This window comes from Sturnus vulgaris, unplaced genomic scaffold (genome assembly GCF_052056855.1).
Source record: "Sturnus vulgaris isolate bStuVul1 unplaced genomic scaffold, bStuVul1.hap1 Scaffold_460, whole genome shotgun sequence".
Classification (NCBI taxonomy): Eukaryota; Metazoa; Chordata; class Aves; order Passeriformes; family Sturnidae; genus Sturnus; species Sturnus vulgaris.
This window is the reverse complement of record NW_028276479.1, coordinates 158,773-165,024: the sequence shown is the minus strand read 5'-3', so window position 1 is coordinate 165,024 and position 6,252 is coordinate 158,773. Positions and strand designations below refer to the sequence as shown.

Sequence of the window (6,252 nt, the reverse complement as noted above, 5' to 3'; positions counted from 1 at the left end):
CCACAGCGTCAGAAAGACCTCAGGCTATTGGAGAAATGTCCAAAGGAGGGACACAGGGATAGCGAAGAGGCTGGAGGGAAAGCCATACAAAGAGTGGCTCAGGGCATTTGGTTCAGCTGCAGAGAGGACACTGAGCTCACACCTCACTTGGGACCTCTCAGCTCCTCCCAAGGGCAGCACAGGGACAGCTTTGCTCTCTGCTCTCTGCGACCAGGGACAGGAGCCAAGGGAATGCCAGGAGCTGTGTCAGGGGACGATTAGGCTGGCTATCAGGGAAAGGTTTTTTTCCTCAGAGGCTGGTCGGGCACTGAATAGGTTCTCCAGGCAATGGGCACAGCCCCAAGGCTGCCAGAGGTCCAGGAGCGTTTGGCCAATGCTCTCAGGGATGCAGAGGGTGGGACTGTTGGAGTGTCTGTGCAGGGCCAGGAGTTGGACTTTGACGATCCCTAGGGGTCCCTTCCGACTCAGGAAACTCTTCCCATTTTCCCCTCTTTCCTCTCCTTGCACAATGCTCTCAGCTTACTGTTCCACCGCATGTTCCACTTCTGAAACCTCCGCTACTTCTTTCCAGTTCAAGCACAGTTCTACTGGTTACAATCCAAAGATAGACAGATTGGAAAACAACCAAAAAGAAACACCTGTTTGGAATGTCGTGCTCTTATCTGCATCTCGAACTATGAAGTCGATTGTGCCTTGCAAGTTCTAAAAGCAAAACAACAACAAAAAACACCCGTTTTAACATAGGGATTTGCTTTCTTCTAAGAAATCCATATCCCTTCTCAAAATGGATCTATTTCAGGAAGAGATCATCTTGAATAGATCACTTACTATCTAAAGAACCTGGAAGACTCAAATCCGTAATGATAAGCCTGTTACCTTGTCGTTTTCTGTTCCAAAGGCAAATGAATTTGCTCAAGTGCCGTTTGTAACAAGGACAGAGCTCAAAGTGTGGCTCTGAGAAATGTTTTGGTTTCCCTCTCCTATCTCTATCAAAAGCACTTTCTTCAATGGCTGAAACAATACTTGATACAGTCTGAATTTTAAAGGTCATGAAAATTTTCTCCAAAGTGAAAAATTAATATAGCAGTCAGGTTTGAAACCAACGGGAATTTTTGTTTTACCTGTTTGAAGATTCCCTTCACACTAAAATGCTGGCTGATGGATACCTAGAAGAAATCAATTCCCACAAAATGCTTCTGGGTAAGCCATTACATCATCCATTACAATTTGCTTCAGTGTCCCGTTCCTGTCCAATTGAAGGTCCCTGTTTAAGAGACTCAAGTACGGAGAGAAATAAAATTTAAAATGACTACAGTGCCTTTAAATCTAAATCGAACTTCCTTATCAATCTCATAAAACCTTTAGGCTAAATGTTGCCGTTGATCTGTTTCTACTGAACACAATCACGTCCTGGCTTGTTAGAGATTAGTTCATTACAAAGAAAGAAACGCACAGAAGTTAAAATATTTCCAAAGAAGCATTTGACATCCTTCCTTTTGGATGGGGAACCATTCCAACACTGCTTACATAAGAGGTCAAATGGCTGTCTTCCATGTTAGTTCTGCACTGTGCTCAGCGGAGCCTTTCTGGTTTATTTGCCTTTGACTTGGACATAAAGCTGAGTCTTGATTCAAGAAAAAATCAATATTCACACTTGGTTTCATTTACACGGACATTGGCTTGGTCTCCTAAACAAAGAAAATGATGGGGAATTTTTGTAGGAGTTCAGATAGGTAACATTCTCTTTCCACAACCTGGCATTGTATTTTCACTTGGTCTCTTACCTCCGGCTATGTTTTAACGGCTCAAATTATTAGGAAGAGTATCAAACCTCCAGCTCTAACCACAGTCCCACTGCGAGGTGTGTGAAGGTATGTGCATCTGCCCCTCAGGTCCATACTGCTCTTCTAATGTGCCTCTGATCGAGCAGGTAGGAAAGACCTCCTGGGTGTGTGAACAGTGCTGCTTCCTCTATGGCTTCAGAGCTGCTGCTAAGATCTTCAGGAAGGAGAGCAGTATTGTACCCATTTTTAGATGGTTTTTAAAGTTGCCAGTGCTTGGCTGTCTTAAACATCTGAGTTCCTAGAACTTTGAATGAGATCAAATCTATGAGTGAAGTGATGATGGTGCAGACCAACTTCTGATTCCAGTGATCCAAGAATCTGCACTACTACTTTTACCTTCTGAATAAGGCATGGATGTGATGGTATGCACAGTAATACTGATGTGCTATGGTTTTTGAATGCTGGCAGTCTTTCTTTGTCCCATTCCTAAAGCGTGGGCATTATTTGCCTTAACCTTGTTCAGTAGGGACATTATTCTATATTCTTACATGAAGTGAAAAGCACTCTTTTTCCATACCTTCACACAACAGCATTAAAACAAGGCCTAAGTAGTACAACCAATATTCAAAGATGCAAAGCAAAGATGCTCTACCTTTTAAGTTTACCATACAAAATTCATACCTTGTTCTAATTTGATCTCAAGAAGAAAGGGTGTTCTCCAAATACTCCTTCAGCTCTTCCTCACAGCTCACCGTTTTCCTTTTTTCTAAGATTGTATCCAGATCACTTTCATCATCTAAGGCCACATTAAAAAGCTAGTAAAAATGGTTTCGTAGATACTAAAATCTCCCCAACTATTTAGGATTCAAGGAAGTTAATTGTGCACATATCTTCTACACCCAGAAGAGAAAGCTACCTCAGCAAAACTCATCGCCTATGAAAATCTTCCTAGATAATGAACACCTCTGACACTGCCACCCCAAGTTGGTGTTCTGAAACAATGAGAACCTCACATCCAATCAAACTCTAGACCTGCACAAGATCTCGTCATAGCAACTTGCAGCCACTTTCTACAGAAAGCAGCAGTGATCTCTATCACTGTTGCCATACCAACAATAAGACAGGACTGTCCATTCAGCATGAATCAAGCAGTTAGCAAAAATGCACCTGACAGAATGAAACTGAAGAGTAGAAATTCCCATCTAAAAGTCAAAGATTACATTTTTAATTTTATAGCAGGTATTTTGAATTTCAGAGGGCTCTTTGCATTAAGAAGTCCTGTCTTTATAGCACACCCTTGTTTTTATGTTTCTACCTGGATTATGGCCATTTAGCCGTCTCCTTCAAATCACTCCAAAGAAAAACATTCAAGTGGACAAGTTCTTTCTAAACTGCTGGAAGGTGAAATGAATGAGTAAGAGGATATGTAACATGATAAAAGGCTGCCTGGAATTTTACGACTGGTATCCAACATGGTGCCTTCTATCTGGAGAGTAAAAAAAAATCAGTCTCCAAGTAAACTGGTAAGAATGCGGATTCTCAAAACTTCTGTTTATTCTGGCACCATAAAGCACCAAATCACATTCTATCATTTATCCCTTTAGAAACAACTGCCCGACTTTTTTTATGTATAGAAAAGATTGGAAGACATTTGGGAGATCATGTCCAGCTATTCCTAAAGTCTGATCTTAAGCAGACTGGGCCATACGTCATTCATCGCTATCCTATGTATTTCAGATAGAAATGATCATAAAAATACAATCTATTTCTATTACAAATAATAAACACAAGAATTATGAACATTTCCACATGAAACTCTTCCACACCAAACTGTTTCTCTGGAGTGTTTTGTCACACTATGGACCTCTTTCTAAGGTGACATCAATAGCCTACCACGCAGAAGGCATTGCAGGTGGGAGCACAGGAAGAACAGACTAATCCCAAGGAGTGATGAAGATATATGTCATCAAATAAAAGAAACGTACATCCACGTGCTCCACTTCTTCTTCAAACCTACATTTTCGTTTCTCAGTCATCTGAAGCATGTTGGAGTGCACAACTTCAGCATCTTCTGCTGTGCAAATGTTCATATCTAACAGGGTCATCTGAAGGAAAAGAAGAACAAATTATTGACATGCACAGAAGAAATACTGTGTGGCTTTCAGAGAGCCTGGCTAAACGTAGTGTTTCTTTTCTTGTGATGGACAGAGATAGATTCAGCCTCCTACATGCCATATTAGATTAGTAAACAATACCATCTGGTTGGACACAAAGGGAGAAATTGAGGCAGAGGTGGAATTTCTTTCCCAAGAGAAGACAGATTTAGCACAAGGGCTGAGGCGCCTTGCATCGTCCACATTCATGTAGGACAGCACTCCCTTCATTACTGGCATTTGTTACGGCTTTTCCACATTTCAAGTACAAACACCAACTACTACCAACCAAAGGGATGGCTTACTTTTTGAAGAGAGTAAGGCGGAAGTTAAAAAGGAATTCCACTTGTTATCTCAATGTCTGGTGCATCCTCAGACGCATTTTACTCTAATGACACATTGGACCACGGCTATCACAGCCAAAAGCTGTGGCACTCAACTTGCACATCTGCCCTTTCTCCTGACATTTGCCCTCGACCAGCTCATACTGGATGCTCATTTTCTCCACGCACTCCACATTAGGGCTGTCTGAATGATACGGAACAGACCACAGTCAAAATTCCCATCTTTCACAGTGCAGTGTGACATGGAAACATGACAGAGGCCATGTGCTGAATCTCAGCACACGGAACAGATGCCAGCAGTGCCTACAGACACCAGACACTACCAGCCAAAGAAATCAAGACATTTTCATACACAGCTGTTTATCATTATGCTTCAAAGTAGCAAGGTACTTACAATCGCTACCAACTTCTTTGCTATCATACAGGCTACAAACATCCCAACAGGATGTGCTCTGGAGCAAGAGAAGGCAGACACAGAGCGGGAAGGCATGCTGCAAGGACACAGAGAAAGGAAGTATCTCCAATACTTCCCTTCTTCTTCTCCAAGAGTTAAAAAGGAGTATTTTTGTATGATTGAGAAGGGATCCATGTCAAAATTAACTTTTGATTTCCCCCAGATTCATTCTAACCGAGCCAGTTCCTGCTAGATCTCCCCATGTACTGGCCAAAGGAAAGCCATGCCACAGGCAGCTTCTTTGGCTCTTACTGCCACCTCCAAGCAACTGAGAAGGTATGTGGCAACACACGGAACAAAGAATAGAGCAAACATGCACTCTCAAAGCAACTGTCTGCCTCATCGTTGCCCGGGAGAAAAGAAAATATTGCTTGAATTCCAGACTGTTCTTAGGATTTCCCGACCTACCTAGACTTTTGTTTCAATTCTCCAGAGTTCTGCACCATTCGTTTCCATCAGATTTGGCATGTGTTGGAGGCAACAAGGTGCTATCAAAGTAGGAAACAAGAGTCAGGTATCCTAAAATACAAACCAGTCAGTACTTCAAATATAAAATTATGAATCTGAATATCCATACTACTGGGCTTTCTTTTATTTACAGCCATCTTGGCAATGAAAATAAACCTGAGATTGTTGTTGTTCAAGGCCAACTGTTTACTGCCCGATAAGGAACTAACTGTCATCTACCTCGTTCCTACATCCACCGTAAAAAACCTCCCTGTAATGATCGTAATGCATTGCACCCACACCAATGTGTCTTGTGTTCAGGATGGATATTCAAACGTAGCAACGTTAGATTTCTATCCAGACTCCTCTCTTAAATTATTCCGCAAATAAAATCCCACGCCATGGAGAAAAAATGCCTTGACAAAAGCACCAACTTCTAGCTCTCCACCCATCTTTGCCCATTTCTACTATGTTTCAAGATTTGTTTCTGCATTCCTCCATTTTTAGAGCCTGATCACCACCTATTAAGTGTAGCTGGGGCACTGAAAATCAAGAATGCATTTTTTCCATTCAAAAGGGCTGTACAGAAATAGATGTAGACCCTGCCTTACTGCTGCATTTAGCAATCACACATTGACAGGAAGCAAAGTGCATTTTGTAGCCAAGTCCTTCATTAACTCCAGCAACAATTGTTTTCCTTCATGCTATACCCTCTTTTGCCATACCCGATATATTGCAAAACCTTCAGTCTCTCTTCACTAAGTACCATCTGCTCCTTTATCAACTTTTCCATTTCCATATTCACAGTTGGGGGATTCTGTATTTCTTCACTTGCCATAAATTCTCTGCAGGATGGAAAGTAGATATGTAGAATGGAATCACATGATATATGTGATATCATACGTGGATTATGTAGAAAGAAAAAATGATCAAGTATTACTTTGATAGAAACCAAAAGTGAACGCTAGCCACTTTGTGTTGCTCATTGTCCAAAAGAAGACTGACAAATTTCTGACCTGAAACTCTGAACTACACACTTCTTTTGCATGAGCTTCCAGTCCTTGACTCTC

The 6,252-nt window shown here is 41.6% G+C and overlaps 1 long non-coding RNA gene across 1 annotated transcript; it reads right to left on the bottom strand.

Moving 5' to 3' along the window:
- Positions 1-524: 524 nt before the first annotated feature.
- LOC148217693 (uncharacterized) lies at positions 525-3,839 on the bottom strand. The gene is made up of 3 exons (XR_015800849.1): positions 3,770-3,839; positions 2,466-2,580; positions 525-587 (listed from the first exon to the last, which is right to left on the bottom strand). It is a non-coding gene; the product is annotated as an uncharacterized LOC148217693 (long non-coding RNA).
- Positions 3,840-6,252: the final 2,413 nt, after the last annotated feature.